Source organism: Protopterus annectens, chromosome 9.part0 (assembly GCF_019279795.1).
Source record: "Protopterus annectens isolate FY-2018-M chromosome 9.part0, PAN1.0, whole genome shotgun sequence".
NCBI lineage: Eukaryota > Metazoa > Chordata > Ceratodontiformes > Protopteridae > Protopterus > Protopterus annectens.
The window spans coordinates 1,158,240,797-1,158,260,072 of NC_056743.1; the positions used below are offsets into that span (position 1 = coordinate 1,158,240,797).

Below are 19,276 nucleotides of genomic sequence, written 5' to 3' on the forward strand. Positions count from 1 at the left end.
TGAAAGATGGAGGCAGGCAGTAATTATGCCAAAATTAACATACCCCCCCCCCCCCGCAGACATAACCTTTACAAACATACTAACATACCACTCCTAATAAATGCCAATAATACATAGGGACACAATTGGTTTAGATTGTGCGGCTAAGCTTATATAGAGCCTGGTGGTCATTAACCTAGTATTTACCTATGAACCTATTTGATCTGAAGTAGTTAACTTCATTTGTCCATCAACCTATGGGTATCGGATCCATATCGGATCCGAGCCGGCAGCTTCAGACAGCTAAGATCCGAGCTCCAAGCTCCTCCCCTTACCCATAACTCCTTGCTATCCTTTCCTGACCTCAGATCTCGTTTGCTGCGGTTCAGTCAGCAGCTCTGAATGAGTTTAGGGTGTGGGAGTAGATCGTTTTTGTGAGAAAAATCCTTTTTCTTTTCTGTTATAGTAGTAAAAAATTGTGTGTGTGTTACTCCTTAGTTAGTTTACAGTTGTTAACTGTTTTTGTAGTTAAGTTTAGTTAAATTGCCTCCCCCCGTGTGTGTGAAGGTGTGTCTGTCTTTGGGCCTAGTGTAAATTTGTCCTTAGTCATGTCTGAGGCCCCTAAAGCCTTCTTTTCTAAATGCACCGAGTGTGGCCATAAGCTGTCCCCAGCGGATGGCCATACTCGGTGTGTTATCTGCCTTGGAGTTGACCACCTCTCCTCAGGCTGCACCATTTGTGCAGCCTTCAACCCCAGGGCTTTGAGGGACAGGAGGTCGAAGTTGATTCTGGCGGGACTGTTGCCCCCGGACTCGACTTCGTCCTCCTCTCCCTCCGTGGCACCTGCTGCGGCCGTGGCAGTGCCATCTTCCATCCCTGCTCCCCTTGGCTGGGACTCACCCTCCCATCCCAGGCCAGGAGGAGAGGGAAGCTAGGAGGGAGAGGAGAAAAGAGAAGCACCACAAGCGGCGGGCTGAGTCTTGCTAGCAAGTAGCTTCTCCCATGACCTCCAGGCCTTCTCCTTCCCAGCTCCATTCACCATGTTTTTCCCCGGAGCTGGAGGAGGAGGAGACCCAGCCGCCTTCGAGGTCATCGAGGCAGCACTCCCGGCCCACCTCGGTGGCCTCCTCTAGGTCAACTCGAAGCTTGTCCGATGCAGACATGGACCGAATGATGCATAGGTTCCTCCAGGCCCAGCTGCAGATGGGAGTGCTCCTGCCTCCCCCCCCTCCGGGGGGGAGCTCAACCTACTTTTTCACCCCGATTGCTCCATCTCTGATCCACTTCCAGGGTTCGGAGCCTTCAGAGCCGGGTAGCATGGGAGCCGGGGGAGTGTCGGCGCCGATAGTACCTCGTACTTCGGCGCCGATGGCACCCTCGAGTCTGTTGGGTCCATTTTTGGAGCCGAGCTCTCTGAGTCGAGAGCTGAGCTTCAGATCCAGAGGTGTCAGTATGTCTTCGGCTCCGTCTTGGTCAGAGCATACTGGCCCTTTGGATCCAATTGCTTCAGCGCTGGCTCCTATCAACACGTCGGATCCGAGGGGACTGCTCTCGGATCCCAGAGAGAGCAGTTCTCCTTCGGCGTTCGATGTCGTGGAGAGGGTATTGTCGGGGGATTTGAGGCCCCAGGCTCCTACTATGGTTCCACCCTGCATTCCCTCTCAGATGGGCCTCCCTTCCATCACCCGACCCCAGGGACAGCCTGCGCCTACGTCCCAGATAGTTCCCTTGGAGGAACAGGATGTGGTTGGTGAGGCCTCTTCGGACAGCCCCCCCCCCCCGAGGAGATTCCTCACAAACGTAAGTTCAAAAGGAGGCACTTGCCTCACCTGAGTCCTTGACAGAAGACACAGACTTAGGGGAAGGTTCCCCAAGGTCACCTCCCGAAGACGTCTCCTTCGGAGACTTCATGGAAATGCTTCAAATTAGAGGGGGGTGGTCAGCCCAAAAACCTTCCTCTGATGAGTCTGTGTTTCTGGAGGTGTTTGATGCAGGCCCATCTACCTCTTGGGTGTCCCCTCCCGCCGATCCCCTGGTAGACCTGATTACTACCAGGGCATGGAAGGAGCTGGACACTGTGGAGCCCATTCCAAAGAGACCAGATAAAATTCTTAGCCCCCCCTTCTGATAGGATGCGTTGGAGCAAGGGTGCTCCTGTAGATGCCATGTTGGTGGTGGCCGCCACCAGAAAGGAACTAGCCCAGGAGAGTTCCTCGATCCATCCTCCAGACAAGGAGTCTCAGACGATTGACTGCCTGGGGAAGCGGATGTTCGCTTCAGCCACCTTCTCTGTAAGGTCCCTGAATTATATGGCACACGTGATACGACTCCAGTGGGATCTCATCAAAGAATATGCTGGGTCACCCCCAGAGTCCATGTCAGCCGAGGATAAGAAAATATTCTCAAAATGGCCACTCTCAAATCCATTATGAACACCTCTATGTGGCTCCTCTCCCATGCTACGGAAGGAGCCGCTAGAGCTAGCGGAGCGGGCATTGTCTTACAGCGGCATGCTTGGCTCCGCCATTGTGATTTTGCGGAACCCTTCAAGGCGTCCTTCGCTAATGCCCTGTTTGATGGTTGTTCGCTATTTGGCAAGACTGTATGCGACACACTGGTCCAAAGCGAGAAAGACGGGAAGACATCGTCTGCTGTTGGAGTCTGCTTCTCTGCTCCCCAGAGGTCCTTCTCTAGGAACCAAAAGGGACAGAAGAAGATGTGGTGCCGGAAGTATCAACTGTCCCGTTTCGCTCTGGACCCCTTGTCCTTCAGAGGCAGAGGAGGACAGGGTGGACGCCGGCCAAGAGGCAGAGGGGGACCGAAGAATTTCTGGTCGAGAGAACCCTTTTCTGATTGGCCTGCGCAGCAACCCTGAAGGGTTACCCGACTGCTCCACTCTGGAGGCAGTCGGGGGGCATTTCTTGAGGCACCTAGCAGTTTGGGAGTCCATTACAATGGATCACTGGGTGCTTCGAATCATATCCAGAGGTTACAAGATTCCCTTTCTCAATCTCCCTCCCAGACGCTGGAGCCTCCCCGATGTCCCACCCAATCAAAGGGAAGCAGCAGCTGCAGAAATTCTCCAGCTGCTAGAAAAAAGAGCAATCCAGCACGTCCCCCCAGACCAATCTGGATCAGGCTTTTACTCCAGGTTCTTCTTGGTGCCAAAAAGGACGGGGGACTTAAGACCAATCCTCGACCTGTCCTTTCTAAACCTGTTAGTGACCAAAGAAAAGTTCCGGATGGTCACCATTCAATCCATTCTGCCACTCCTGCAGGAGAACGACTGGATGTGCTCTATAGACCTCAAGGATGCGTACTACCACATTCTGATGGACAGACGATCCAGAAGGTTTCTCTGCTTACGGCTAGGAGCCAGCCACTACCAGTTCAGGGTCCTTCCCTTTGGTCTTACCACAGCCCCCAGGGTGTTCACCAAAGTCTTGGCAGTTGTAGCGGCCCACCTGAGACTCCAGGGAATACAGGTCTTTCTGTACATGGACGACTGGCTCCTGACCGCCCCCACCAGGCATCTACTGTGTTCAGCCAGAAATTACTTCCTCCACTTGGCCTCGCGACTAGGAATCAAAATCAATATCAAGAAATCTTCTCTCCAACCAACCCAGATCTTGGACTTCATTGGGGCCAGATTAAACACAAACCTTTTGCAAGTCTTCTCAACTCCAGACCGGCTTCGAACACTAAAGCTGCATGTGCTGGCCCTTCTACACTCCCCGGCTCCTCCAGCAGAATTGGTCCTGAGGGCTCTAGGTTCCTGCTATACTTAGTGCTCTTGAACATGAGGGTACTACAATGGACCTTGCAGGTTCAATGGTCCATCCTGCAACATCCACTGAGTTCACCCATCCCCCTCAGCAGGGTTTGCAGGAAAGCCCTATTCTGCTGGCTCCAGTCCCCGGACCTCCAGAAAGGTCACCCCTTCTCTATGTCCCCTCCTCTAACCACGGTGACCATGGACGCTTCTCTCCTCGGGTGGGGGGGGCACTGTATGGGCAGAACCATCCAAGGCACGTGGACCCATTCATAGACCTTGTTGCATATTAGTGTCCTAGAGATGAGAGCGGTGCTTTTGGCATTGCAAGCACTCCAAGCCCTTCTTCCCTTGGGGACAATTGCAATTTAGACAGACAACATGTCAGTAGTCTGGTATATCAACAAGCAAGGGGGAACCAGATCCTACCCACTTTGTCAAGAGGCCATGAGAGTCTGGGAATGGGCGATCTCCATCAACCGCTTTCTCATAGCGATGCACATTCCGGGCTGGTCGAACATCTTGGCAGACAGGCTGAGTCGAACCATCCTTTCACCGTACGAGTGGTCTCTGAACCCAAGAGTAGTGAAGCAAATCTTCCTCAAGTGTGGTCAACCTTGCTGTGATCTCTTCGTGTCTCCTTCGAACACAAAGTGCAGCGATTACTTCGCTCTAATCCCCCCACCGGGGAAATACCCCAGAGATGATCTGGTGCATGTTTGGCCATCTGGTCTACTTTATGCTTATCCACCTCTTCCCCTAATGCTAAATTTCTTGCAGAAAGCCCGTCGGTTGGGGAGCAGAGTGATTCTCATAGCTCCATTCTGGCCTCGCCAAGCATGGTTCCCATGTCTATGGTCTCATCTAGTGAATCCCCCATGGGTTCTAGATCCCACTCCGGATCTGATCTCTCACCCACTAGGATTAACAACCCTGAACCTGGACAACCTCAAGCTTACAGCTTGGTAGATCCAGTTCCAGTAATAGCTAGGACTCCCGGTATCTCGTCCTCTGTTAAGGCTATTCTAGTAGCCACTCACAAGCCTTCTACGAGAAAGGTTTATAATAGCAAATGGAAACGCTTTTCAATTTGGGTGGAGCATAGAAATTTAGACCCCTTTACAGCTCCGTTACCAGCAGTACTAGAATTTTTGTCAATCTTATTCAACCAGGGTGCTAGCTCCTCTACAGTCAAAGTCCAGTTAGCTGCAATCTCCCACTATCACGTGGGAAGTGATCTCGGTCCCTTGGCCTCTTCCAAATTATGCAAGACCTTCTTGAAAGGTAGTTTCTTCTTGAGGCCTCCTGTTAAAGATGCAGTTCCTCCATGGGATTTAACTCTTGTTCTCCAGTCTCTGACAGCTCCTCCCTTTGAGCCTGCAGCTTTGGTAGATCTAAAATACTTATCTTGGAAGACGGCTTTTCTTATTGCCATCACCTCGGCCAGAAGGGTTTCAGAGCTTCAAGCCCTTTGCGCCAAACCACCATACTTGGTTTTCCATAAAGCTAGAGTTTCTCTCAGGACCAATCCCTCCTTTTTGCCCAAAGTTACTTCGGAGCCCAATATCAATCAATCTATTAATTTACCAGTATTCTTTCCAAATTATCAGAACAAGGGTGAATACAAGTTACATTCTCTGGACGTACACAGGCAATTGAAGTTCTACTTGCACAGAACCACTGATCACAGGAAATCTGAACAACTCTTTGTATACTTTGTTAAGCCCTCTTTGGGAAAACCAGTATCAAAAGTTACATTGTCCAGATGGATCTCCCAATGTATACTTCTTGCATATAAGAGTTCTGGCCGACCTGAACCCGAAGGAGTCCAAGCCCACTCTACTCGATCGATTTCTACCTCTGCTGCCTTTTGGCCCAGAGTATCATTGGATGACATTTGTTCAGCAGCCACTTGGGCATCATCTCATATGTTCATTAACCATTACAAGTTGGATATAATTTCCAGAGGGAGAGTATCCTTCGGCTCTGCAGTGCTCCGGAATAACCCAATAACCAAAAAAACGGACTTGCTTGACGAAAGTTTAATGAAAGGCAGATAAATGCATAAATAACGAATAACAAATAAGCGCTTTCGTTTGGCTCTTGCCAAACTTTTTCAAACAGTTTACACATCACTTCCTGTTAGTTAAATAATCTTTATCTGTGATGTAAGTAATTAAAACCATTCTAATTATTAAAGAGCTAACACACATAAAAAGCCTTTAAAAGTAACAATCAGAATAATACAATCAAATTAATTTCTTGCAATCAAAACTATTTTTTGTATATATATATATATATATATATATATATATATATATATATATATATATATATATATATATATGTACCGAACAGATGGTCAATGAATGTGTGCGAAGGAAACATACATATATCTGTGTATAATAATAACTGCATATACTAAATGCATTAAACACACACAAAGGAACAGCGTATAATGCACACTCGCACATTTAAACCTATATCAAAGGATGTCAAAGAATATATACATCAGTAACTGGGAACAAAATTGCTTAAATCAACTTACAAAATTGTAATAAATCCTGTAAAATGTATGAAATGTAAAATCCATGGTTTCTCCATAAAAACAAAACAAAAACTAGTGGAGAATAAACATAAAAAAAAGTGCTCCAGAATATCCTTCCATGAGGACCTCCCAAGGATTGGGTAGCTGGGGACTCTGTCCCACAGGTTGATGGACAAATGAAGTTAACTACTTCAGATAAAGAAGTTATGTACTCACCATAACGTTCCATCTGAGTAGGTAAACTTCATTTGTCAGCAACCGACCCACCCTCCATCCCCCTAACCTATAGTGCGTACTAAAGGATTCCTTGCCCTTGTTTCCGGATAACTCTAGGTTAGGATGTGCAGGTGATCCTTTGTGTTTTAATGCTCTGTGTTACTAAGCAAACTCGATCTGAGGTCAGGAAGGGATAGCAAGGGGTTATGGGTAAGGGGGAGGAGCTCGGATCTTAGCTGTTTGAAGCAGCCGGCTCGGATCCGATATGGATCCGATACCCACAGGTTGCTGACAAATGAAGTTTACCTACTCAGATGGAACATTATGGTGAGTACATAGCTTCTTTTTTTGTATTTTCTCTTCTACCCAGTTACGCTACTGTACAGAGGTTGGAATCATGTCATGTATTTCCTTTGACTCACAGCTCATTAAAATGTTTGTTAAATAACACAGTTAAACAGAAAAAAAATGTTATTATATGGAGGCAAGGCCAGCTGTATTCCTACCCCCTTGCTTATACTATACCAGCACCTCAGTTACACAAAAGTGGCAAAAAGTGAAAAGTCAACGCTCAGTGGAAGTTTTTAGGACACCTTTTTTGTGGTATTCAGACTTATAGAGAAATTGCCATTGTACTCCTGTTATGCTCCTCAAAGGTTTGTTTCCGATATCGTGTTATTTACATGAATGTAGAGCATGTGCTCCAAGTTCCATCTTTTCTGAAATTAAATCAAATTAATTTTCTTCAGCCTTCTTCAAAGATGAACACTTCAATAAATGTAACCAATGTTACAGATCTTCTCTGTACCCATTCCCCATTTCTGTATATTCTGCCCCACAAAGCCTCCATAACTGAACTACTCCCAACAAAGGCCTAATCTAGATTTTATATGCAGAATGGCAATATTTACCTCCCAGGACAACATCTCCTTAATGATGCATCCCTGTACCTCATTGACCTTTCCAAGAGCCTCTTACATTATGCCATTGTTTTCTAGCTGGTGTAAACAGCATTTTTTTTTGCACTATGCTTTTTAGCAGTGAGTCTCATAGTTTGTGAGTAAGCTTGGTTTTCATTTTGTTAGACTATATTTCCTTGCACATTTTGCTTTAAATCTTAATGTCCTTCACTAAGGACAGTCATTTAGTATAGTCAGGTCTGTTTGGAGGCTTTGTCTTCATCAGGTTTATACTTGTATCTTCAGTGTTCATCTGACTTTGATGAGCACTAAAAACAGCACAGAACTGAACAGTGAGGCTTAACTGATGTCATTATCAGATCCTTTAATAGACGGCTGTATTACATTAACATCTTACCTAACATTCCATTTTAATTTCAGCTCTCATATGCCTCTTTTATTTATTTTCCACATGGTGTCATTTAAGGCATAGTGTCAAAAAGGCAAATTTTACCACATGCTATAGAGAACCTTTTCTAGTTCTTCTTTTATGAAATCTTATAACCACAAATTCTCTGGATTCAGAGAGTATCTGAATTTCTGCTTTTTTACATTTATTTAAAAACACTTATTTAGTTTAACAAAGTTATTTGTTAGAACGTGTACTAAGTGATTCATGGTGAGCCTTTTGCATTAGCAATTGATAAATCAGAGTCTAGGCCAGACTAGCTGGCTTGTGGAGTTGCAGCTTTTTCAGTGTCCATCCTTTCAGTGCAGCAGAAGTAGATACAGCAGTTTTGCTTACAGTCTTATCTGTCATGCATGCAGTGATCGCTAATGACAAAAAGCAAATGGCTCAAATGGCTAATCCTCATTCAGGAAAGGAGAAATGCCAAAAATACATTTGGTATAGTGGATGGCATGCACAGGAATGAGTAAGGAAGTTGCAGTGTTGCTCAAGAACAAGCCCTTGTAATCTTAGGAACAATGCTGTGTGCCCAGCAGAAGTTCATATTAATTAGCTTCTGCCATTTATAGATTGGTGATTTCTTCTGCAAACAATGTTACCACCACCTTGCATATGACAAAAGAAAAATCCACAAATAGGATGTGCTGCATTTTGCAGGGATGTAGTTCCTCCCCCTACCAAATACATACACACACACACACACACACACACACACACACACACACACACACACACACACACACACACACACACACACACACTATGACTGGATTATTACAATGGTGTATTTGCCTTTATTTTTATTTAAGTTTTTATAGCTTGTTTATTGGGGTAGGGCTGTTATTGACAATGACCAATTTTATGCCTGATCAGGCTTGTACAGCTACAAAGCATGAAACAGCAATACATTAGGTACAAAACATGAAGAACTGAGAATAGAAATATTAGCCCTCAAGGTTTTAACTGCAAAGTCTTATTGGATATATTTACATTTATTTATGTGTTTTATTTATTTATTTGCTTTTGTTGATCAGGAAAGTCCACTGGGCTTTAATGAGCCCATTTTCAGTGGAGATCTGGGGAGAAAAGCTCCAAAAACAAAATACAAGATAATAGAAATTTGTTAAATAAGCGTTTACAAAGCGTAGCAAATTTACAAACAGGCGATGCTAGCAGTTATGAAAAGAAGCTTTGACTCATGGCAAGGTATGCAGTGCAAAAAGAATTGAACTGAAAAGACAGATAAGCTATACACATATACAATTATTTAGTACATATTAGATAGAATATGCAATTAACTTATATAATACTCTTAAACCAAGTGGGAAAAAAATACACAATTATTCTTATACCGTGTAGAGCAGAATGAAGTAGAAGCTGCTTTTCAGGGGTGACATAGATGGGAGAATAATGATGAGTATGGGGGTAGTAGGGTTAAACCAGGAAATCCGGTTATAGAGGGTTTGGAGGTGGTGCATAGCCATTGAGAAGAGAAGTATTGATGTAGAGCCTTTCTGAATAAGGGGGCACTATTAATGGTCCCGAGAAGAGGTGGGAGAACATTCTAGAGATGAGCTACAGTAAAAGAGTAGAGACACTGACCTGCAGGGAGTTTAGGTCTATTTACTTGGGTAAGAGATTGATTTTCAGATCTGAGATACCTGCTTGGTTGATAAAGAGTCAGAAAGCAGGCAAGTGCTGGGCAATTGAGATGTTTATAGATAATTTTGTGTGCTGTAGCTAGTTATATGTATGTGAGGTGTTGTGGGAGTTCTAGCCAGTTCATGGATTGTAATGAACAGCAGTGATGGGAAGAATATTTTGCACTAGTCACAAACTTAGCAATTTTGTTATAGCAGGTGTCCATCTTAGCTTTTAAGCAGGACTGGATATTTGTTAGAATGGTGGTGCCACGGAGGAGAGAGAGTAGGAGAAATGTAAGGGCAAGTGTTTTTCTAGTGGAGTAGTTTAAAAAGAGTTTGCATCTGTAAAGGGTGCCGAGTTTTTTTAATGTTGTTGTGGATGGGTTGGTCAAATGATAGGTTATCATCTATAGTAAAGCTGAGTAGCTTGGTATGGGGGACTACCTCTATGGCAGTTTTGTTAGAAGAATAAATTATACATTCTGATTTATTAAGAGTGGTGTTTTTTGGGTGTAAAGAGCAGGAGTTTGATTTTATTGGGGTTAAGGGCTAGGTGATTGTTGGATATCTATATTTAGGTAGCAGAGAAAGCATTTTGGGTTATGGTCAGAAGTTATGTTTCTGAGGTACTGGAGTTGATAAATTGTAGAATCATCTGCATATTGAACTACAGATCCACGAGTGAAAGCGGAGTGAAAGTTGTTTAATGAAAATACTGAAAAGAAGATGTCCTAAGATGGACCCTTGGGGATCTCCGGTAGAAGTAGTGAGGGAAGGGGAGAGGGATTGTAGCCATTTGGTAGATTGTTGTCTGTTTTTAAGATAGTTGGTTAACCAGTCAAGGACAGGAGTGGACATGCCTAGGTGTGAGAGCTTAGAGAGGAGAGTAGCATGGGAGATGGTGTCAAAGGCTTTAGAGAGATTGAGGAAAGGTGCAGAGACAAGTTTACCATCATTGCAATTGTGGTTAACAGTGTTCAAGAAGGACAGGAGAGCAGTTATGGTGCTGTGACCAGGTCAAAAGCCATGCTGAGTGGGGGAAAGGAGTTGGTTTTGCAGTAGATAATTCATAACTTGGGTTTGAGTACATTTTTCCATTATTTTAGAAATGGGAGATAGCATGGCTATAGGACGGAAATTAAAGATTTCTGTATTGTCGCCACAATTGTGTAAGGGAATGATGAAGGCTTTTTTCCAGATGGAGGGTACATAGGATTCTTGGATAGATCTGTTTATGAGAATACTGATCGGGTAGCTGATAGATATGGCTGAAATTTGCAGGTATTCAGGGGATAAATTGTCTGGGGCAGTAGTACCAGGTTTGAGTTTTAGCAAGAGTTTAGTTATAGTGGAAGTAGGAACAGGAGAGAAAGAGAAAGGCTAGGGAGAAGAGTTTGTTGAGGAGTAATGAGCTGGTATTGGGTTGTTATTGTGGCTAATTTGAGGAAAGGTGGCAGCAAGTCTGGATATAGTATCTATAAAATAGGAATTGAAAAGTGAAGCTATTTCTGCTGGAGTTTTGTCTACATTTGAGCAAGATTTGCTCTTGGTGACAGGGTTTAGTAGAGTAGAGATCAAGTTCCAACATTTTTTTGGGTTGTAGTTGCAGATGTTTAGGAGACAACAGTAGTATTATTTTTTTATCTTTAATGACTAGACATTTTACTTGATTGTGGAGCTGTTTGACTAACTGGAGGTTGATGGGAGTTTTACTTTTCTGACATATTTTCCATGTTCTATCTCTGGTAGTCATGAGTTTTTTGGTATCTCCAGATAACCAGATTGCATGATTTGTTTTTATTCTCTTGTTTCGGAGAGGGGCCATTCTATTGAGTATACTTAGGAATGTTGAATTGAAAAATTCAACAGCTTCATCAAGGGGTAAAGATTTTAGAATGTTCCAATTAACTTTACTCAGAGTTTTATTGAAGGTTGTTAGGTCGAAGATGGCTAGATTTCTGGTGAGTCTGTATTGATGTTGGTGTAGAGTTGTGGAGTAATTGCGTGTTATGTAGGCAGGATGATTGTCACTGTTACTGCAGGGCAGAGTTCCTACTGTGAAAATGTTGTCGGGGTCAGATACTATAATCCAGTCAAGACTGGAACCATTGTTGTTATTTTTCCTGGTCTGGGTTACACTAATAATAAGTTGGGTGAAATTATAGAGATTTGTGGATAAATGTGGAGAGGGAGTTATGTGATCTAGCCAGTTTATGTTAACATCACCTAGAATTATTGTTTCATTGTGGATATTGTTTGAAGTCCAGGTTAAGATTTGTCCTAATATAGGAATATTATTACCTGGTGGGATGTATATGACTACCAAGCAAAGACTTTTGAATTTGTTCATTTTTAGACGTGCTATGATGAGTTCAGTTGCAGAGAATTGGAGAATAGAGTTTGAGTAGGGGATGAAGGTAAAAGAGTTAGGGTAGAGAAGCGCAACTCCTCCCTCTTTTTTGTGGTGTCTTTTATGAATGGCTTTGGCCATGTCTCCATTACAGCAATTATATCAGGTCTAAAATGGGATATCCAGCAATGCATGGACTTCTGGTATCTTGTTTCTAATGCTTTGTAGGTTTATGATGGTGAGTTCTAGGGATTTGTGAGGTTTAGGGAACTGACAGGCAGAAGGAGTAGGACTGGGGTTGGGGTGGATGTCCCCACATTGGTGTAGAGTAGTGGTATATCTAAATGTTGTGTTGATAGCAGTTTACTCTTAGAGTTCTACTGTGTTGTGAGGAAAGTTGTATGTAGAATGTTTGTGTCTCTGAAAAGATTGTAGGTTTGTATGATTGTAGGATGGTAGATTGTAGAGGAGTAGCAAGGTATTTGTGGAGTATAGGCTAGAAGATATTTTGTAATAATGTTTGTGATTGAGGGACTGGATATAATTGATGGAAGTGATTATAAAATGTGTGTGAGTTAGATGAAGTGGTGTGAGTTGTAGGATGAAAAGAGAAAGAGAAAGAGGAAGAAGTAATGTAGTCATAGTAGTGACATTATAAACTTGAGACAAATGTAGAGGTACCAGAAAAGGCTATGGCAAGGGGGAAGAGATTGCTAATAGAGACAGTAAGTCTAGTTAGAAAAGGATGCTAGTAGCACAGTTGAATGGGGAGTCAGTTAATTGGATATATATTGAATTAGGTGGGTTGGGTTTACTGATTGAAGCTTGTGTTGATTGGTAGGTTGATGATGGGTGGGGAATGGTTAACTATAAATGTAACTGATGGGGTGGGTGGGAATGGGGGCAGGATATGGGGAGCAGAGAGAGGCCACGCACAGCGAGGGTGAATGGAGCAGGTTGACCCAATATGGACCTGGCTGCAGATACAGTACAGACCAAAAAAACAATTAACCTTTATCCAGTTGGGTAAGATAATGGCACTTTTGCAACTTAAATCATATATTTCATTTCTTTACAGAATTTCTATGCAGTAGGGTATGTCTGGACTGGTAGCTATTTTACAAGCTCCATTAGGATTTTATTGCCCATTAAGAGCAGACTTTCACTGGTGGGATGTAGAGAGAAGTTGAACAGAAGGGATGATGAGAGCTGGAAATGGGCTTAGTAGTGTGCAAGCCTCTAAGTAAAATACTTAGTTCTTAGTAGTGAACCCTGTTTCTATAGTCCATAAAGCTACACTGTAAACTGTTATACAGGTTGCGATTAAATTCAGTGACTTAGCATTCTTTTTCAGGGGTATCAGTCCTATTGACCACTTGATAAGGGATTAAAGTGACAGCAAGCAGTATTGAGGGGGCTGGAATGCCAAAGAGAAAACAAGTTAGAGAAGGGGGCAGGGACAGTGGGAAAAGGGAGAAGAGGATTGGAAAATAGTCTTGGAAAGGAGGTCTATTAAATAAGGAAACAAGCAACTTATGTGGGTAGTTTAAGCAGTTTAGTCTCTGGATGTAAACATAGTATATCATACAGTAAAATCAGTTGAATTTAAGCTAAATAAAACAGGAGTAGCTCAATATTGTTCTTGTATCTCCTGATAAATAGGGAATATGTCAGTAGGAATTGAAAGTAATACTGCCACTATTTAGTTATATCAAGTTTGGTTAAGTAGCAATTAGTACACAGCATTAGAACAAGATAAAATATATTCTATTCATAAACAACACTCCAGTTCTAATATCAACTATCACATCTCTGTAGCGCGAAAACAGAATAAAAAAAATAAATCCTCTTCATCAGTCGAGTGCGACCAATTGCAAAGTTAGAGATAATAAAGAAGACAGAAAAATTAGAGGTGAAAGTGGGAGCCAAGAGTCACAAAGAGAAGCTAAGCAGCAACAATATTAACAATCAATTTACAACTGGCATTGATCAGCATCTTGCCAACATGTGCATTGGTCACAGTATTTCTTATGCAATAAGGCTCACAGCTTACACTTACACACACACACACACACACACACACACACACACACACACACACACACACACACACACACACACACACACACACACGAGGTGAGCTGTGAAGAGATGCTGATAAGGCTGTGAACATATCAACATCTTATACTTGGAAATGTTGCCTAACTACTTGTAGAGAGAATGATTTGTCATGAGACAAATTGTATTTCCATAACTAAACCAGCAACATAACACTATTCCTAATCAGTAGCTCACATCATAGAATACAAGACTCTCTTTGTTGGATTTTATGACTGGATTTGACTTCTTAATCAGTCAGTGGTTAAGATTCATTTTTTGGATGTTTCTGCACTTCTGGACAGGTGTTCACATGTAATAATCAACACTCTGATGACTTGTGTTGATTATATAAGCTTGCTTGTCCCCCATGTCCACTAGCTTTTGTTTGTACTTGCTATCATCAATAAAAAAACCCTATATTTGCAAGCTATTTGAGTCTAACTTCTTGTACAAAAGAGTTCTGGATGTGAAAGAACAGTGACAGGAATGTCCTCATGGTACATACAGGATGGTTCCTCATAATGTTATAATGCCTGTAAACATGTTGGGTGGACTGGAACCTCTCATTTCGGAGGCAAGTATGTAGTGTTTACAATCTCATTGGCCTGTCAGAGTTTTGGATTGTTCAAGATTAGCAAGTATCTGATCCTTTTCCAGTCTTCCGTTGTCATGGAGGACTTGAGGCCTGGAAGAGGTTAACCCCTCAATTTCCCATTCTGTGAGGTGTATCCCAAATCTTTCCTGAATTTGAGTGACTTAACCCTGTATTCTTTCAGCCTGATTATAGGAAACCCTTCAGCCATTTTTAGGAACAAAGGGCTGGTACCCCATCATTTAGAACTTTCCTCCAAACCCATTTAGTCTGATTAGCCCTAAACGAGGACAAATGGAGAAGCCATTAGGTAAGCCCATGAGCAAGAAATCAGGTAGTTGGATAACTCCTGGTTATTAATGCCTCATTTTCAGGATTGCATCACTAGAGAACTTGCCTTATTTTGGTTCTGGCACCAGACCAGGTGCAAGCCATTGCAATGTACCACCTTTGGTTTGTTGGCCCCACAGGCCCTGTACCCTGAGTGGGCTGATCTGTTGCTCTGGTCATGGCATGATTCTGGCTGTGGAGCATTGGAAGTATATAGAGTTTGCTTCTCAAAATGATTCCATAAAGAGGCTTGTGTTTTTAATTTTTAACATGGCTGAAGCTTCAGAGTGTCTGTGTTCTTCCCAGTCCTCCTGTGGATAATCTGTCCATTAGGGAGGATTTACTTTGTAAAAAGGCATGTTTAACCCTTACCTCATGTTTTTCCTTTAGAAATAACTTTGGTGGGTACTATCTTATGATCCTGAAGGCATATTCATTTGACTATAAATGTCCATAAAAGGGTCCCCAGTTCCTCCTATCAGGCTGTGGCTGATTTGACTGAATTTATGACAAGAGTACTCTAAAGCTTGACTTCTGTGTAGGTTATGTAGGCCTTCAGCATTCTCAGGAACCACAGTCCTTACTCTCCAAGCTGATGAGATGGGTACCTCAGGAGGGTGCAGGTTTAAAAACACTGTGCAGTTATTTTTCTTGTAGGGACATACAGCCCTCAGCTGTTCATTTCACCTCTTAGCATTCCAGCCCATCCATATGGACTCACTGCTAGGAACACTCTTAAGCCCTCCCTGAAACTGAGAAGAGGACTTCACCTTCACCCTTTTTTACAGCTCTACTTGTATGGCTAATTTGGGCTACTTCCTTTTAGCCACTGGAGATGCTGTGGTGAGGGCTGCAGGGACAGTAGTGCTCCTACATAGCCTGCTGGGACTCATATTGGCACTTTTTAGAGACAAAAGTTGTGCAGCCTTCAATTTCATGTTCCTTTTGACAGGAGATATGGTATGAGCAGGAGTTGCAGTCCTGGATAGATGCATTCTGTGGTTGCTTATAGCCCCTCTATTCATAAGGGGGGGTCACTTTTTTGCTGACATCAAGGGAAGGAAGATGCCCTACAATTACCCTGGGTGCAAGACGAAGCAACTCCTTCTGGTCTCTATCTGTGTTTGTCAGATTCCCTGAACGGTCATTTAGCTACTTTTTTATCCATAGCTTGGCTCCTTTGGATCAACGTGAGGGGGTAGCTTTCCTGTTTTTCTCAATGGATGGCCACCTCTTCAGGGGTTAGTAGATGTGACTTACTTTTCCTTCTTTTGTTCTTTGTCTTCAAAGGTTTATTTCCATGGGAAAGATTTAGAGCTTGCCCAGATCTGATTGCTTGGAGGGAGAAATGGACTTATTTTTCTGTGGGATAGACAGCTCCTTCAGGATCACACCATCTTCTTGAGAATCTATGTTTCTGCTCCTCCTTCCTTGTGGGGTTGCAGTGGTGGAGACTGCCAGATTGTGGGATGCCTACCCCCTTCCTTGGGGTGTTTATTTTTTTAGTGCAACAGATCCAATAAAATTGGATGGCACTCCATTTTAAATAATAAAGAAAAAAAGTGGATTGTGAAACTGGGTGGGCTATTCCCACCTGGTCTAAATGAACAATTCTAAGATGGACCAATCAGATTTGAGACTATTGTATATATTACTGAATTGAATATGATTTTTTCTTTTCTATTTGCACCGAAGAAGGCTGTGAAATGATTCCGGCCGAAACCGGTCTGTTTTTATTTTAATAAAAGTTAACAACACACAGTATGCTGGCTCTTTCTCTTTTTGGACACTATTTTTTTAGTGACCCTACTGAGTCTTTGGTTGGACTGTCCCCTGAGTGAGACTTTTGAGATTTTTCAGTCTCCAGAACCTATCCAGGTGTAGACCAATGGGGACTGAAGCTTGGACGGAGGATATCTGTGTCTACATGCTATCATACAGGTAGTCATTAAAGTGGTCTGTGTCTCATCAGTGAAGACATTTTTGATAAGGCCCTAACCCTGACCCTAATAGCTGACGTGAGCACTTGTATCACTGTGAGGTACTCTACACCCTCCCAGTGCACATGCATGCTTCCACCCACGTGTGTAAAAGGGGGTTCATGAGGACACATTGACAGTAAAGTCTCTAACTGTAAATACCATGAAACAATTTCACTTAAAGCCACTTTTAGTGAAAACCAAAATAAAGAAGTTTTTTTTTTTTTTTTTGCTGTGAAAGTTCCAATGTACCCCCATATGGGGCAAGACCCCTCACACCCCACTAACTACGCTAAACCAACTCCATAGTTGTACAACAGTGGGATAACATGCATAGTTCGCATTTACTGAAAGTGGCTTTAAGTGAAATGGCCTTGCGGTATCACCAATTGCCCAAGCTCCAGTCAGTTATCTGTCTGGATTGCCTTATGACGGCTATCACCAGTTAAGTATCACCCAGCTCACTTCCTCAGTTTTGGTCTTTCTAGTGTTGTGAAAGTCTCCAGTTGCTTGGTGGCAGATCAGTACACCAAAACTACCGCACCCTTCCTCCAGGATGGTTGAGTAAGTCAGCTGATCACTCTCACACTCCTGTGCCTGATATTTCCAGTACCCAAACCTGTTTGAAGCTGAGTCATAATCAGGATTTTATTGTTCTTTGTAACAGAACCAGAAATGTCATTCTTTCTTTTCGACCACCCAGTGCTGGATGCAGGATAGAGACTTAAGATTTGACCAGTGTTCAAGTTCTGGATGAACCTTCCTATTTGTAAGTCACTAATCTCTTTAGGGATTGTCATAGGGTTCAGGTACTAGGGAGCACTGTGGGCTGGTCCCTAGGTCTTCCTGATCATATAATGTTTTTTTGTTGTTGACACCCCTTTCTGGGCTCAGTATGAATTCTGTTTTGCATTTCCTGTTTTGGCGGGCTGCATGTGGATGCCAACTCCCTTTATGTGGAAATCCTTCCCCTCCAAAAAGCCCATGGATTCCATAATTGGTTACCACAGTAGTTCTTATTCTACTGAATGAGTTTCTGTGATTAGACTCATGATTCCTTCTCATCCTGTTAGCATCTAGGGCTGTCCTCCTCCCCTAAGTCAGGATAGGAACTCTGGTGTTGGGTGCTCTGGTCCTGTTTCCTTGTTGTCAGAATAACTGCTCTTTCATTTTTATTTCTAGGACATTAGACTAGAAGGGTACTGATGTGTCATGTTTCTTGTATGTAGTTAGGGTTTTTCAAACTGATTCCTTGTCTTGATTTTATTTTTCAGGGATGAAGTTATTTATCTAGAAGGGAACAAGGGATGGAGTCTTTTTGTCCTTCAGAGATTCCAGAATCTCTTTCTGGACCTGTTCTGGGATGACACTTCAGCTAAGGAGATGTGCTACTACATTTTGATGCCTAGTTTAGACCCTTTTCACCTGGATCCATAATTCTTATGTCCAGGTTCTAAGGAGGGTTGATCTGATAGGTAAGCCTACCCCCTGCATTCAAGTGGGGATAATGATATATGTAAATTGTACATTGTTCCACTGCATTTGGTTTGCTGTGGGTATTTGGAAGGTTATAGATGCGGATAAAGATGTCTCTGCTGGGCCTGTTGTTCCACACCATTGAATAGGAAGGCCCTGTACTTGCTCACTGATGCTGAGGTCCAGTTTTAGCAGTGCAGGCAGAGCTTGCACCAAGAGAAAGCAGTTTTATATCTCCTTGTGGAGATCCTTCACTTTCCAGAGTGTTGAACTTTGTGGTCAACTTTTTTTTTCTGTCTGCTATTGGATCCTTTCACCCACTGAGAAGGGATCTCATCAGTGGGGAATCTACCTTTCCCTTTCCTGTGGTGTTCTGCTTATACAGGTACACAGCGGAGTGTTTCTTTTTCCTACCCACTGGAACCCTTATTTTTTTCCATTTCTCTTGAAGAGGTATTCTCCATCCCTTGTGGGGTCCTTTCTTCTCCAGGTAGATAGGTTAATAGATAAGTACTAGGCTAGCAATCCTTGTGGGCCATTTTAAGCCTAGCCAGTTTCTCTTTTTGTACCCAACTAACATATTCTCTTTTGTTAGAGATTGGCCTTTCCCATCCCATGGTCAATAGTTATTTATCACCCCTAATGACAATAAATGACAATAACTGGCATCATACCATAGAAAATTTGAGGGGACCCATGCATGGCATAAAGTGTTTAGGAACTGCCTGTATCCATTAGTGGTACAGAGGGCAGTCATAGGTTCATTTTCTGTTTTCCAACCATATATCCATATTGCACATGAATATAGACAGGGATGAACTTTATGTGGATGGGGAGTCTGTTCCAGAACAGCAGAATCCTCTGTGAGATATACCTGCCCTAACAAACCATTATATTAATGTTGAAAAAAAAGTTTAGATCCC

At 42.9% G+C, this 19,276-nt stretch overlaps 1 protein-coding gene across 1 annotated transcript in view; it reads left to right on the forward strand.

The window, feature by feature from the left end:
* Window positions 1-19,276, forward strand: part of CAPG (capping actin protein, gelsolin like) — a 315,146-nt gene that overhangs the window by 156,560 nt on the left and 139,310 nt on the right. The gene's annotated exons all lie outside the window — the stretch shown is intronic.